Source organism: Ranitomeya variabilis, chromosome 3 (assembly GCF_051348905.1).
Source record: "Ranitomeya variabilis isolate aRanVar5 chromosome 3, aRanVar5.hap1, whole genome shotgun sequence".
Taxonomy (NCBI): Eukaryota; Metazoa; Chordata; class Amphibia; order Anura; family Dendrobatidae; genus Ranitomeya; species Ranitomeya variabilis.
Window position 1 is genome coordinate 213,886,768 of NC_135234.1, and position 16,998 is coordinate 213,903,765.

A 16,998-nucleotide genomic window follows, 5' to 3' on the forward strand; every position below is an offset into this window, starting at 1 on the left:
TTATAGGAGAATACTGAGTGGGGGTATTGTGGGAACCCCTGGATCTTAGTATACTGCTTTTGGGTGATTGATTTTTGTGGAAAAGCTTTGGTTACCATTATTCCTTCAATGAGGGCTTTGGTTGCCACTACTGTGAGGGGAGCGGGCGCTGAATGTGGCTCGTGACCAGGGGTGGATTAAGGGTAGCCAGGGCCCCGGGCTGTTCAGACACTGTGGGCCCCCCCGGTCATGTGACGGGGGTCATGTGACGGGGGGGTCATGTGACGCCCGAACCAGATTATTCCAGAAAAATGGCCGGGCCCTACTCTACTGTAACCTATTAAATATTTGTTAAAATCTGCAATACAATTTAGGTATATTTTGACCAATAATATCACATACAAGGAACAAATACCACCGCGCCATGACCAGACCACAAATTACAAACACAGTGATCGAATAATATCACATACAAGGAACAAATACCACTGCACCATGTCAAGACCACATATTACCAACACTTGGTGACCAAATAGCACATTCAAGGGACAAATACCACAACACCATTTCCAGACCACATATTACCACCACATAGTGACTGAATACTACAATACTGATCAGTAATTAAAAACAAAACACAATACTATCACCATAAGTGCCAGTATTCACAGGAGATCTGTACTTAGTATGCAGTGTCTGTGTAGAGGTAATACAGAGATCACTGGTGACATTATACACAGGAGCTCTGTATATAATGTATAGGTAATACAGTGATCACCGGTGACATTGTACACAGGACCTCTGTATATAGTATAGTGTCAGTGTATAGGTAACACTGACTCACCAGTGACGTCTCTAGGTGAAGTCCTTCATCTTTCATCCAGCACAGACCGCCATCATTTCTTCCAGCCAGGACTCATTTCTGCAGGAAATAACACAGTTATCTCGAGCTCCGCTTGCAGAACACATTACTTAATTTTTCACAACTTCTACATTACACCACATGGAGAAAAAAAGGCGATATAGTGTCACTTTGCACAGTAACAGGACCGCCCCCCCCCCCATTTAAAACAGTATACTCAAAAAATAACATAAATACATCACTGCAGTAATAATATCCCTTAATTAGCCCCTATGGTAATAATATTCCCCACCCTGGCCCTGTGTGTCTCATTCCTGGCTCCAGCCATATGTTCTCCCATCCTGCACTCATGAGTATCCATTCTACCCCATATGATCTCCCCATCCTGCCCCATCTGTCTCCATCGTATTCTCCTGCCCCATAATCCAATCCTGCCCCATGTCTTTCATTCTGCCCCGTGTCTCCAATCATGTCCCATGTCTACATTCTGCCCATGCCTCCAGTCCTGCCCATGCCTCCAGTCCTGCCCCCAGTGTGTCCAGCAATCTGCCCCAGTGTGTCCAGCATACTACCCCCAGTGTGTCCAGCAATCTGCCCCAGTATGTCCAGTGTTATGACCTGGTGGTTAAGAGGCCACACTGATATGACCTGGTGGCTAAAACGCAACATGGGACGAGCTCTGAGGAGGTGGTATCTCTACTGACCGCAGTCCCTAATCCTAACAACAACACTAGTAATAGCCGTGGGATGTTCCTGACTCTCCCTAGACACCTCTTCACAGCCTAAGAACTAACTACCCCTAAAGTAGGAAATAGAAAGCTATCTTGCCTCAGAGAAAACCCCAAAAGGAAAGACAGCCCCCACAAATATTGACTGTGAGTGGAGAGGGAAATGACGTACACAGAAATGAAATCAGATTTCAGCAAAGGAGGCCAATACTAAACTTGATAGACAGAGAGAAAAGGATACTGTGCGGTCAGTATTAAAAACTACAAAATCCACACAGAGTTTACAAAAATGAACTCCACACCGACTCACGGTGTGGAGGGGCAAATCTGCAACCCCAGAGCTTCCAGCTAGCCTGAATATGACATAGTGACAAGCTGGACAAAAAGAGACAAATTTGCAGAGCAATAGAGTCCAAAACAAATGGACAAACAAGAACTAGCAAAAACTTATCTTTTGCTGACAAGGACAGGCCATGTGAGAAATCCAAGGAGAGAACCAAATCCAACCAAGAACATTGACAGCTGGCATGAACTAAAGCCCAGAGCAGGTTTAAATAACAAACCCAGGCAAGGCGATCAGTGAAGGCAGCTGCTACAGCTACCTAAAGGAGCAGCAGTTCCACTCGAAACCACCAGAGGGAGCCCAAGGGCAGAACTCACAAAAATACCATTAGCAACCACAGGAGGGAGCTCCAGAACGGAATTCACAACAGTCCAGCATATTGTCCCAGTGTCCAGCAATCTGCCCCAGTGTGTCCAGCATTGCCCCCAGACAGTGTCTCCAGCAATCTGCCCCAGTGTCTGACTCAAGCATATTGCCCCCAGACAGTGTGTCCAGCAATCTGCCCCAGTGTGTCCAGCAATCTGCCCCAGTGTGTCCAGCATATTACCACCAGTGTGTCCAGCAATCTGCCCTAGTATGTCCAGCATTGCCCCAGTGTGTCCAGCATATTACCACCAGTGTGTCCAGCAATCTGCCCCAGTATGTCCAATTGTCCAGCATTGCCCACAGTGTGTCCAGCATTGCCCCAGTGTCTCCAGCATTGCCCCCAGACAGTGTGTTCAACAATCTGCCCAAGTATGTCCAGCATATTGCCCCAGAGTATCCAGCATTGCCCCCAGTGTATCCAGCAATCTGCCCCAGTGTCTCCAGCATATTACCCCCAGTGTGTCCAGCAATCTGCCCCAGTATGTCCAGCATTGCTGTCAGTGTGTCCAGCAATCTGCCCCAGTGTCTCCAGCATTGCTCCAGTGTCTCCAGCATTGCCCCAGTGTCTCCAGCAATCATCTGCCCCAGTGTGTCCAGCATTCTGCCCCCAGTGTGTCCTCCAGCATTGCCCCAGTGTGTCCAGCAGTCTGCCCCAGTGTCTCCAGCATTGCCCCAGTGTCTCCAGCATTGCCCCAGTGTCTCCAGCAATCTGCCCCAGTGTGTCCTCCAGCATTGCCCCAGTGTGTCCACTCTCCAGCATTGCCCCAGTGTGTCCACTCTCCAGCATTGCCCCAGTGTCTCCAGCATTGCCCCAGTGTCTCCAGCATTGCCCCAGTGTCTCCAGCAATCTGCCCCAGTGTCTCCAGCAATCTGCCCCAGCGTCTCCAGCATTGCCCCAGTGTCTCCAGCATTGCCCCAGTGTCTCCAGCAATCATCTGCCCCAGTGTGTCCTCCAGCATTGCCCCCAGTGTGTCCAGCAATCTGCCCCAGTGTCTCCAGCATTGCCCCAGTGTCTCCAGCATTGCCTGTTATGATCCCTAGTGGCTGAGGATCACAAATAGATCAGCAAGTGATTAAACTAAGGACGAGCTCTAGGGAGATGGTAACTGGACTGATCGCAAATCTGAACCTATCCAAAACAACTAGAGGTAGCCGGTGAACGTGCCTAAAAAATTCCTAGACGTCTCGAGCCAGCCTGAGGAACTAGCTACCCCTAAAGAGAAAGAAAGACCTCGCTTGCCTCCAGAGAAATAATCCCCAAAGATATAGAAGCCCCCAACAAATATTAACGGTGAAGTAAGAAAAAGGCACATACATAGGGATGAAATCAGATTCAGCAAAAGAGGCCCACTAGTACTAGAAAGCAGAAAATAGAGCAGGGGTCTATGCGATCAATAAAAAACCCTTACAAAATATCCATCCTGAGATTTCAAGAACCCACACAGCAACTAACGGTGTGTGGGGAGAAACTCAGCCCACTAGAGCAACCAGCAAGCGAGGGAATTACATTTTAGCAAGCTGGAACAGAAAACATGATAAACACTGCTGATCAAAAAATAAGCAAACAAAACTTAGCTTATCCTGGATGGACTGGGAGCAAGGTAGTCAGAAGGAATCTGAGTAGCACTGATTACATCGACAGCCGGCAACAAGTGGAAGTAAAACAGAGCTATATAGGAACCTCCCAGAGGATAACGAACCAGCTGATAGCCAGAGACCAGCAGGATAACAGGCAAAGCCACCAGGGGGAGCCCAAAGCAAAAGTCACACCATACCACCAGTGACCACAAGAGGGAGCCTGAACACAGAGTTCACAACAGTACCCCCCCCTTGAGGAGGGGTCACCGAACCCTCATGAAAACCACCAGGGCGATCAGGATGAGCCACATGGAAGGCACGAACCAAATCGGCTGCATGAACATCAGAGGCGACAACCCAAGAATTATCCTCCTGACCATAGCCCTTCCATTTAACCAAATACTGGAGCCTCCGTCTAGAAATACGAGAATCCAAGATCTTCTCCACCACGTATTCCAATTCTCCCTCAACCAGCACCGGGGCAGGAGGCTCAACCGGAGGAACCACAGGCACCACATACCTCCGCAACAACGAGCGATGGAACACATTATGAATAGCAAATGATGCTGGGAGGTCCAGACGAAATGACACAGGGCCAAGGACTTCCAGAATCTTATAAGGACCGATAAACCGAGGCTTGAACTTAGGAGAGGAGACCTTCATAGGAACGAAGCAAGAAGACAACCACACCAAGTCCCCAACGCAAAGTCGGGGACCCACACAGCGACGGCGGTTGGCAAAGAGCTGAGCCTTCTCTTGAGACAGCTTCAAATTGTCCACCACATGATTCCAAATCTGATACAACCTATCAACCACAACATCCACTCCAGGACAGTCAGAAGGCTCCACCTGACCCGAGGAAAAACGAGGATGAAACCCCGAATTACAAAAGAAAGGAGAAACCAAAGTAGCAGAACTAGCCCGATTATTAAGGGCAAACTCGGCCAACGGCAAAAAAGTAACCCAGTCGTCCTGATCAGCAGAAACAAAACATCTTAAATAAGTCTCCAAGGTCTGATTAGTTCGCTCGGTTTGGCCATTCGTCTGAGGATGGAAGGCCGACGAAAAAGACAAATCAATGCCCAATTTAGCACAAAAGGTTCGCCAAAATCTAGACACAAACTGGGATCCTCTGTCAGAAACAATGTTCTCAGGAATCCCGTGCAAACGAACCACATTTTGAAAAAACAGTGGAACCAACTCGGAGGAGGAAGGCAACTTAGGCAAGGGCACCAAATGGACCATCTTAGAAAAACGATCACACACCACCCAGATGACAGATATTCTCTGAGAGACAGGGAGATCTGAAATAAAATCCATGGAAATGTGCGTCCAAGGCCTCTTCGGGACAGGCAAAGGTAACAGCAAACCACTGGCTCGAGAACAGCAAGGCTTAGCCCGAGCACAAATTCCACAAGACTGCACAAAGGAACGCACATCCCGCGACAAGGAAGGCCACCAAAAAGACCTGGCCACCAAGTCTCTGGTACCAAATATTCCAGGATTGCCCGCCAACACCGAAGAATGAACCTCGGAGATGACTCTGTTGGTCCATCTATCCGGGACAAACAGTCTCTCCAGTGGACAGCGATCAGGTCTATCCACCTAAAACTCTTGCAGCACACGTCGCAAATCTGGGGAGATGGCAGACAAAATCACCCCTTCTCTAAGAATACCAGCCGGCTCTGAATCTCCAGGAGAGTCAGGCACAAAACTCCTAGAAAGAGCATCAGCCTTCACATTCTTCGAACCAGGCAGGTACGAAACCACGAAATCAAAACGAGAGAAAAACAACGACCAACGAGCCTGTCTGGGATTCAGCCGCTTGGCCGACTCGAGATAAATCAAATTCTTGTGATCAGTCAAGACCACCACACGATGCTTAGCTCCCTCGAGCCAATGTCGCCACTCCTCAAATGCCCACTTCATAGCCAACAACTCCCGATTACCGACATCATAATTCCGCTCGGCAGGCGAAAACTTTCTTGAAAAGAAAGCACATGGCTTCATCACAGAGTCATCGGAGCTTCTCTGCGACAAAACAGCCCCCGCTCCAATCTCGGAAGCATCAACCTCTACCTGGAAGGGAAGTGAGACATCTGGCTGACATAAGACCTGAGCCAAAGAAAACCGGCGCTTCAGCTCCCGAAAGGCCTCCACAGCCGCAGAGGACCAATTAGTCACATCAGAACCTTTCTTGGTCAAATCCGTCAAAGGCTTAACAACACCAGAAAAATTAGCTATGAAGCGACGGTAAAAATTAGCAAAACCCAAGAACTTCTGAAGACTCTTAACCGATGTAGGCTGTGTCCAGTCATGAATAGCCTGAACCTTGACTGGGTCCATCTCAATAGTAGAAGGAGAAAAAATGAAACCCAAAAAAGAAATCTTCTGGACTCCAAAAATACATTTTGAGCCCTTCACAAATTAAAGCATTGTCACGCAGGACCTGAAAGACCATCCTGACCTGCTTAACTTGAGACTCCCAATCATCCGAAAAAACCAGAATATCATCCAGATACACAATCATAAACTTATCCAGATATTCACGGAAGATGTCGTGCATAAAGGACTGAAAGACTGAAGGAGCATTAGAAAGTCCAAAAGGCATCACCAGGTACTCAAAATGGCCTTCAGGCGTATTAAATGCAGTTTTCCATTCATCACCCTATTTTATACGCACAAGGTTATACGCACCACGAAGATCTATCTTGGTGAACCAACTAGACCCCCTAATGCGAGCAAACAAATCAGTTAACAATGGCAAAGGATACTGAAATTTGACCATGATTTTATTCAAAAGGCGATAATCAATACAAGGTCTCAGGGAACCATCCTTCTTAGCCACAAAAAAGAATCCCGCACCAAGAGGGGAAGAGGACGGGCGAATATGTCCCTTCTCCAAAGACTCCTTTATATAACTCCGCATGGCAGCATGCTCCGGCACAGATAAATTGAAAAGTCGTCCCTTAGGAAACTTACTACCAGGAATCAAATTTATAGCACAATCACAGTCCCTATGAGGAGGTAGAGAATTGAGTTTGGGCTCCTCAAATACATCCTGGTAGTCTGACAAAAACGTAGGGACTTCACAAGGAGTGGACGAAGCAATTGACACCACAGGAGCGTCACCATGAATTCCCTGACAACCCCAATCCCGCACCAAGATTAAGAGGAGGAGAGAAGCTAGCACAGCAGCTAGACACACGGCAACAACAAGAAAAAAAAAATAAAAAATTCTCAAGGCTTCTTTTCTCCTGCTTCTGCCATGCAATTAACACTTTGCAGGCCGGCTGTACTGTTATGATCCCTAGTGGCTGAGGATTACAAATAGATCAGCAAGTGATTAAACTAAGGACGAGCTCTAGGGAGATGGTAACTGGACTGATCGCAAATCTGAACCTATCCAAAACAACTAGAGGTAGCCGGTGAACGTGCCTAAAAAATTCCTAGACGTCTCGAGCCAGCCTGAGGAACTAGCTACCCCTAAAGAGAAAGAAAGACCTCGCTTGCCTCCAGAGAAATAATCCCCAAAGATAAAGAAGCCCCCAACAAATATTAACGCTGAAGTAAGAAAAAGGCACATACATAGGGATGAAATCAGATTCAGCAAAAGAGGCCCACTAGTACTAGAAAGCAGAAAATAGAGCAGGGGTCTATGCGATCAATAAAAAACCCTTACAAAATATCCATCCTGAGATTTCAAGAACCCACACAGCAACTAACGGTGTGTGGGGAGAAACTCAGCCCACTAGAGCAACCAGCAAGCGAGGGAATTACATTTTAGCAAGCTGGAACAGAAAACATGATAAACACTGCTGATCAAAAAATAAGCAAACAAAACTTAGCTTATCCTGGATGGACTGGGAGCAAGGTAGTCAGAAGGAATCTGAGTAGCACTGATTACATCGACAGCCGGCAACAAGTGGAAGTAAAACAGAGCTATATAGGAACCTCCCAGAGGATAACGAACCAGCTGATAGCCAGAGACCAGCAGGATAACAGGCAAAGCCACCAGGGGGAGCCCAAAGCAAAAGACACACCATACCACCAGTGACCACAAGAGGGAGCCTGAACACAGAGTTCACAACAATTGCCCCAGTGTCTCCAGCAATTTGCCCCAGTGTGTCCTCTGTTATGACCCCAATGGCAGAGGGTCTCAGAAATAATAACCAAGTCTGCAAACACAAAAACCAGCTCATAGGGCAGTGGTAACTGGGCTGACCATATATCTAATCCTAGCACCACAAATAGAAGTAGCCGGGGAACGTGCCTACGTTGGTTCTAGACGTCTCGCGCCAGCCGGAGAACTAACTAACCCTAGAAGGGAAAAGAAAGACCTTTCTTGCCTCCAGAGATAAGACCCCAAAAAGTTGGATACAAGCCCCCAACAAATAATAACGGTGAGGTAAGAGGAAAAGACAAACATAAGAATGAACTAGGTATTTAGCAAAGAGAGGCCCACTAGCTAATAGCAGAATATAGCAAGATGACTTATATGGTCAGCAAAAACCCTATTAAAATATCCACGCTGGATATTCAAGAACCCCCGAACCGTCTAACGGCCGGGGGGAGAACACCAGCACCCCTAGAGCTTCCAGCAAGGTCAGAAATCACATTTAGTACAAGCTGGACAAAAATAGAAGCAAAGCAAATAACCCAAATAACCAAAAAGCAGGACTTAGCTTGATCTTGCAAAAACCAGGACCAGCGGACAGGAGCAAACAGAAGGATCTGATTACAACGATGCCAGGCACTGGACTAAGGATCCAGGAAGTTAATATAGCAACACCCCTGGACTAACGGCCCAGGTGAGTGCCAAAGTGAAGAAAGACAATCCCAGAGTCATATCACTAGTGACCACAAGAGGGAGCCAAAAGGTCTAATTCACAACAGTACCCCCCCTTAAGGAGGGGTCACCGAACCCTCACCAAGACCACCAGGACGATCAGGATGAGCAGCGTGAAAGGCACGAACTAAATCGGCCGCATGCACATCAGAGGCAACCACCCAGGAATTATCCTCCTGACCATAGCCCTTCCACTTGACCAGATACTGAAGCCTCCGCCTGGAGAGACGAGAATCCAAGATCTTCTCCACCACGTACTCCAACTCGCCCTCAACCAACACCGGAGCAGGAGGCTCAACAGAAGGAACCACAGGCACAACGTACCGCCGCAACAAAGACCTATGGAACACGTTGTGAATGGCAAACGACACCGGAAGATCCAAGCGAAAGGACACCGGATTAAGGATTTCCAATATCTTGTAAGGACCGATGAAGCGAGGCTTAAATTTAGGAGAGGAGACCTTCATAGGAACAAATCGAGAAGACGGGGACCCACACCGCGGCGGCGGTTGGCAAAACGCTGAGCCTTCTCCTGTGACAACTTCAAGTTGTCCACCACATGATTCCAGATCTGCTGCAACCTATCCACCACAGAATCCACCCCAGGACAGTCAGAAGGCTCCACATGTCCCGAGGAAAAACGAGGATGGAAACCAGAGTTGCAGAAAAAAGGCGAAACCAATGTAGCGGAACTAGCCCGATTATTAAGGGCAAACTCAGCCAACGGCAAAAAGGTCACCCAATCATCCTGATCCGCAGAAACAAAACACCTCAAATAAGCCTCCAGAGTCTGATTAGTTCGCTCCGTCTGTCCATTAGTCTGAGGATAAAAGGCAGACGAAAACGACAAATCAATGCCCATCCTAGCACAAAAGGATCGCCAGAACCTGCAAACAAACTGGGATCCTCTGTCAGACACAATATTCTCAGGAATGCCGTGTAAACGAACCACATTCTGAAAGAACACAGGAACCAGATCGGAAGAGGAAGGCAGCTTAGGCAAAGGTACCAAATGGACCATCTTAGAAAAGCAATCACATACCACCCAGATGACAGACATGCCCTGAGAAACCGGAAGATGTGAAATGAAATCCATGGAAATGTGTGTCCAAGGCCTCTTCGGGACAGGCAAGGGCAAGAGCAACCCGCTGGCACGAGAACAGCAAGGTTTAGCCCGAGCACAAGTCCCACAGGACTGCACAAACGACCGCACATCCCGAGACAAGGAAGGCCACCAAAAGGACCTAGCCACCAGATCTCTGGTGCCAAAAATTCCCGGATGCCCTGCCAACACCGAGGAATGAACCTCGGAAATGACTCTGCTGGTCCACTTATCAGGAACAAACAGTTTGTCAGGTGGACAAGAATCAGGTCTCCCAGCCTGAAATCTCTGCAACACACGTCGCAAATCCGGAGAAATGGCTGACAAGATAACTCCCTCTTTAAGAATACCAACTGGTTCTGCGACTCCCGGAGAGTCAGGCACAAAGCTCCTTGAAAGAGCATCAGCCTTCACATTCTTTGAACCTGGTAAATACGAGACCACAAAGTCAAAACGGGAGAAAAACAATGACCAGCGGGCCTGTCTAGGATTCAGGCGTTTAGCAGACTCGAGATACATCAAATTTTTGTGATCAGTCAAGACCACCACACGATGCTTAGCACCCTCGAGCCAATGACGCCACTCCTCAAATGCCCACTTCATGGCCAACAACTCCCGATTGCCAACATCATAATTCCGCTCAGCAGGCGAAAACTTCCTAGAGAAAAAGGCACAAGGTCTCATCACAGAGCAACCAGGGCCTCTCTGCGACAAAACGGCCCCTGCCCCAATCTCAGAAGCATCCACTTCAACCTGAAAGGGAAGTGAGACATCAGGCTGGCACAAAACAGGCGCCGAAGTAAACCGGCGCTTCAACTCCTGGAAAGCCTCCACGGCTGCAGGAGCCCAGTTAGCAACATCAGAACCTTTTTTGGTCATATCCGTCAAAGGTTTAACAATGCTAGAAAAATTAGCAATAAAACGACGGTAGAAGTTAGCAAAACCCAAGAACTTCTGAAGACTCTTAACTGACGTGGGCTGAGTCCAATCATGAATAGCTCGGACCTTGACTGGGTCCATCTCCACCGCAGAAGGGGAAAAAATGAACCCCAAAAAGGGAACCTTCTGTACTCCAAAGAGACACTTTGAGCCCTTAACAAACAACGCATTCTCGCGCAAGACCTGAAACACCATCCTGACCTGCTCCACATGCGAGTCCCAGCCATCAGAAAAAACCAGAATATCATCCAGATAAACGATCATAAATTTATCCAGATACTTCCGGAAAATATCATGCATAAAGGACTGAAACACTGAAGGAGCATTAGAGAGCCCAAAAGGCATCACCAAGTACTCAAAATGACCTTCGGGCGTATTAAACGCGGTTTTCCATTCATCTCCTCGCTTAATGCGCACAAGGTTGTACGCACCACGAAGATCTATCTTGGTGAACCACTTGGCACCTTTAATTCGGGCAAACAAGTCTGACAACAGAGGCAAAGGATACTGAAATTTAACAGTGATTTTATTCAAAAGCCGATAGTCAATACAAGGTCTCAAAGATCCGTCCTTCTTGGCCACAAAAAAGAATCCCGCACCAAGAGGGGAAGAGGATGGACGGATATGCCCCTTCTCCAGAGATTCCTTGATATACGAACGCATTGCGGTATAATCAGGTACAGACAGATTAAATAGTCTACCCTTAGGAAATTTGCTACCTGGAATCAAATCTATGGCACAGTCACAGTCCCTATGAGGAGGCAGAGCACTGGACCTGGACTCGCTGAACACATCCTGATAATCAGACAAATACTCAGGAACTTCCGAAGGAGTAGAGGAAGCAATAGACACCGGCGGGGAATCACCATGAATACCCTGACAGCCCCAACTTGACACAGACATTGCCTTCCAATCCAAGACTGGATTATGAGTCTGTAACCATGGCAAACCCAAAACGACCAAATCATGCATTTTATGCAGAACAAGAAAACGAATCACCTCCCGATGTTCAGGAGTCATGCACATGGTTACCTGTGTCCAAAACTGCGGTTTATTTTCCGCCAATGGCGTAGCATCAATCCCCCTCAGAGGGATAGGATTTACCAACGGCTCAAGAACAAAACCACAGCGCTTGGCGAATGACAGATCCATAAGACTCAGGGCAGCACCTGAATCCACAAACGCCATAACAGGGTAAGAAGACAATGAGCAAATTAAAGTTACAGACAAAATAAATTTAGGTTGCAAATTACCAATGGCGACAGGACTAACAACCCTTGTTAGGCGTTTAGAGCATGCTGATATAACATGTGTGGAATCACCACAGTAAAAACACAACCCATTCTGACGTCTATGATTTTTCCGCTCATTTCTGGTCTGAATTCTATCACATTGCATCAAATCAGGTGCTTGTTCAGACAACACCACCAGAGGATTAGCGGTTTTGCGCTCCCGCAAACGCCGGTCAATTTGAATAGCCAGCGCCATGGAATCATTCAGACTAGTAGGAATGGGGAAACCCACCATCACATTCTTAATGGCTTCAGAAAGGCCATTTCTGAAATTAGCGGCCAGAGCGCACTCATTCCACTGAGTAAGCACGGACCATTTCCGAAATTTTTGGCAATACACTTCAGCTTCATCCTGGCCCTGAGAAATAGCCAGCAAGGCTTTTTCTGCCTGAACCTCAAGATTGGGTTCCTCGTAAAGCAATCCAAGCGCCAGAAAAAACGCATCAATATTTGCCAATGCCGGATCTCCTGGCGCTAGCGAGAAGGCCCAATCCTGAGGGTCGCCCCGTAAAAAAGAGATAACAATTTTAACTTGCTGAGCTGAGTCTCCAGATGAACGGGGTCTCAGAGATAGAAACAATTTACAATTATTCCTGAAATTCCTAAACTTAAATCGATCTCCAGAAAACAGTTCAGGAATAGGTATTTTAGGTTCAGACAAAGGACTCCTGGTAACAAAATCTTGTATGCCTTGCACACGAGCAGCAAGCTGGTCCACACTTGTAATCAAGGTCTGGACATTCATGTCTGCAGCAAGCACAAGCCACTCTGAGGTAAAGGGGAGGAAGAGAGGAAAAAAAAACAAAACAAAAAAAAAACAAAACTCAGAATTTCCTTTCTTATAATCCCACTTCTGCAATGCATTAAACATTCAATGTTGGCCTGGCATACTGTTATGACCCCAATGGCAGAGGGTCTCAGAAATAATAACCAAGTCTGCAAACACAAAAACCAGCTCATAGGGCAGTGGTAACTGGGCTGACCATATATCTAATCCTAGCACCACAAATAGAAGTAGCCGGGGAACGTGCCTACGTTGGTTCTAGACGTCTCGCGCCAGCCGGAGAACTAACTAACCCTAGAAGGGAAAAGAAAGACCTTTCTTGCCTCCAGAGATAAGACCCCAAAAAGTTGGATACAAGCCCCCAACAAATAATAACGGTGAGGTAAGAGGAAAAGACAAACATAAGAATGAACTAGGTATTTAGCAAAGAGAGGCCCACTAGCTAATAGCAGAATATAGTAAGATGACTTATATGGTCAGCAAAAACCCTATTAAAATATCCACGCTGGATATTCAAGAACCCCCGAACCGTCTAACGGCCGGGGGGAGAACACCAGCAGCCCTAGAGCTTCCAGCAAGGTCAGAAATCACATTTAGTACAAGCTGGAAAAAAATAGAAGCAAAGCAAATAAACCAAATAACCAAAAAGCAGGACTTAGCTTGATCTTGCAAAAACCAGGACCAGCGGACAGGAGCAAACAGAAGGATCTGATTTTTGGAAGTGCATCTGAACAGCAAGGTGGATTGCTGTTGAGGGGAGATAGAGAGAAAAAAAAAAAAAATCTATAAATCTTCAGCACAGCGAGTGTGAGCGAGCTGAGTGTGACCTGAGCGTAAGTGTGAACGGCGGTAAGTGTGTGACTTGTGATTCAGTGAAGAGGTATTTGGAAGGCCTTTAACAAATACCTGTGTGAATTTGTGTGAATTGCTGAATTGGGAGTAGCTATATTCACAAGGTGTTAACTTAGGGTGGGCGGTCATAATCAAGGGTTTATAAGGGGCAGCTGTTTGGGGCTCAAGCCCTTTTTGGAAGTGCATCTGAACAGCAAGGTGGATTGCTGTTGAGGGGAGATAGAGAGAAAAAAAAAATCTATAAATCTTCAGCACAGCGAGTGTGACCTGAGCGTAAGTGTGAACGGCGGTAAGTGTGTGACTTGTGATTCAGTGACTTTGGAATCAGGGAGTTTCCAAGGGAGGAATTGCTTCTGTTTTTTTTTTTTTAATTAATACTTTGTATTTATTTTTAATTAAAGTTTCTGTGTGGTGCAATCCCCATTAGGAAATGTGCTCCACAATTGTTAATGCCATCCAGTGCACATCTTGCCACATGTATGCAGTCCTTGACCAGCTGGTCGAGGGTGCATACTGCTGTGCGAGATGTGAGCACATTGTGCATTTGGAAGCCCAGATTTTGGATCTAAATGTGCAGCTGGCAACACTGAGATCCATAGACAATATGGAGAGGAGTCTTCTGCTCACAGAGCAGACGCTCAATGGGATAGATGAGGAGGGGGATGGTAGGATGGAGCAGCAGGACAGTGTGGCAGTTAGCTGGGTGACAGATAGAAGGCGGGGTAGAGGGAAGAGTGCCAGGGAGGCTAGTCCTGATCTGGCACACCCCAATAAGTTTGCTAAGTTGGCAGATGAGGGGGGTGCCAGTACAGGGGTAGCACTGCTGCAGCCAGGCATGTCCTCTGAAAGCCGGAGGAGTGACTGCTCCAGTAAGGAGGGAAATAGGAGAGCAGGGCAGGCCAGACAGGTGCTGGTAGTGGGGGACTCAATTATTAGGGGAACAGATAGGGCAATCTGTCACAAAGACAGGGATCGTCGGACGGTGTGCTGCCTACCTGGCGCTCGAGTCCGACACATCGCTGATCGGGTGGACAGATTACTGGGAGGGGCTGGTGAGGACCCAGCAGTCATGGTGCACATTGGCACAAATGACAAAGTTAGAGGTAGGTGGAAGGTCCTTAAAGATGATTTCAGGGAATTAGGCTGCAAGCTGAAAGCAAGGACCTCCAACGTGGTATTTTCCGAAATACTGCCTGTACCACGTGCCACGCCAGAGAGGCAACGGGAGATTAGGGAGGTTAATAAGTGGCTCAAGAATTGGTGTAGGAAGGAGGGGTTTGGGTTCCTGCAGAACTGGGCCGACTTCTCAGTGGGCTACAGGCTCTACGCTAGGGACGGGCTGCACCTCAATGGGGAAGGGGCAGCTGTGCTGGGGGAGAAAATGGTTAGAAGGTTGGAGGAGTGTTTAAACTAGGGATTGGGGGGGAGGGTATTCATTTTATAGGAGGGGAAGATAGTGCAGATAGAGAGCTGGGCACAAATAAGGAAGTTGGGGGTGGCGGTGGCATGGGGGGTGGGGTTAGAACAGTTATTAATTTAAGAAAGAATAGAGGTACAGAGAGTAACATCAAGTGCATGTATACTAATGCCAGAAGCCTCGCCAACAAAATGGACGAATTAGAACTAATGTTGTTGGAGCATAATTATGACATGGTGGGGATATCTGAGACGTGGCTGGATGAGAGCCATGACTGGGCTGTTAACTTGCAGGGCTATAGCCTGTTCAGAAATGACCGTACAGATAAGCGAGGGGGAGGGGTGTGTCTATATGTAAAATCTTCCTTAAAACCCATCCTGCGTGATAATATAGGTGAATTTAATGAAAATGTGGAGTCCCTGTGGGTGGAGATAAGGGGAGGGGGAAAAAATAATAAATTACTGATAGGGGTTTGTTATAAATCTCCAAAAATAATGGAAGCAATGGAGAATATCCTCGTAAAGCAAATAGATGAAGCTGCGACTCAAGGAGAAGTCATTATTATGGGGGACTTCAACTACCCTGAAATAGATTGGGGAACAGAAACCTGCAGTTCCAGCAAAGGTAATCGGTTTTTGACAACTATGAGAGACAATTACCTTTCACAGCTGGTTCAGGACCCAACAAGGAGGGGGGCACTGCTAGATCTAATATTAACCAACAGGCCAGACCGCATATCAAATATAAGGGTTGGGGGTCACTTGGGGAATAGTGATCATAAAATAATAAGTTTTCATGTAACCTTTAATAAGATGGGTAGTAGGGGGGTGACAAGGACACTAAACTTCAGGAGGGCAAATTTCCAACGGATGAGAGAGGATCTTGGTGCAATTAACTGGGACGATATCCTGAGACACAAAAATACACAAAGAAAATGGGAGACGTTTATTAGCATCCTGGATAGGACCTGTGCACAGTATATACCGTATGGGAATAAACATACTAGAAATAGGAGGAAACCAATATGGCTAAATAGAGCTGTTAGGGGCGCAATAAGGAACAAAAAGAAAGCATTTAGAGAATTAAAGGAAGTAGGTAGTGATGAGGCATTAAATAAATACAGAAAATTAAATAAATTCTGTAAAAAGCAAATCAAGGCAGCAAAGATTGAGACAGAGAGACTCATTGCTAGAGAGAGCAAAAATAACCCCAAAATATTCTTTAACTACATAAATAGTAAGAAACTAAAAAATGACAGTGTTGGCCCCCTTAAAAATAGTCTGGGTGAAATGGTGGATGAGGATGAGGAAAAAGCCAATCTGCTAAATGACTTTTTTTCATCAGTATTTACAAAAGAAAATCCCATGGCAGCCAATATGACTAGTGATAAAAATTCCCCATTAAATGTCACCTGCTTAACCCAGCAGGAAGTACAGCGGCGTCTAAAAATCACTAAAATTGACAAATCTCCGGGCCCGGATGGGATACACCCCCGAGTACTGCAGGAACTAAGTACAGTCATTGATAGACCATTATTTTTAATCTTTAAAGAGTCCATAATAACAGGGTCTGTACCACAGGACTGGCGTATAGCAAATGTGGTGCCAATATTCAAAAAAGGGGCAAAAACTGAACTCGGTAATTATAGGCCAGTAAGTTTAACCTCTACTGTGGGTAAAATCCTGGAGGGCATTCTAAGGGATGCTATACTGGAGTATCTGAAGAGGAATAACCTCATGACCCAGTATCAGCACGGGTTTACTAGGGACCGCTCATGTCAGACTAATTTGATCAGCTTCTATGAAGAGGTAAGTTCCGGACTGGACCAAGGGAACCCAGTGGACGTAGTGTATATGGACTTTTCCAAAGCTTTTGATACGGTGCCACACAAAAGGTTGATACATAAA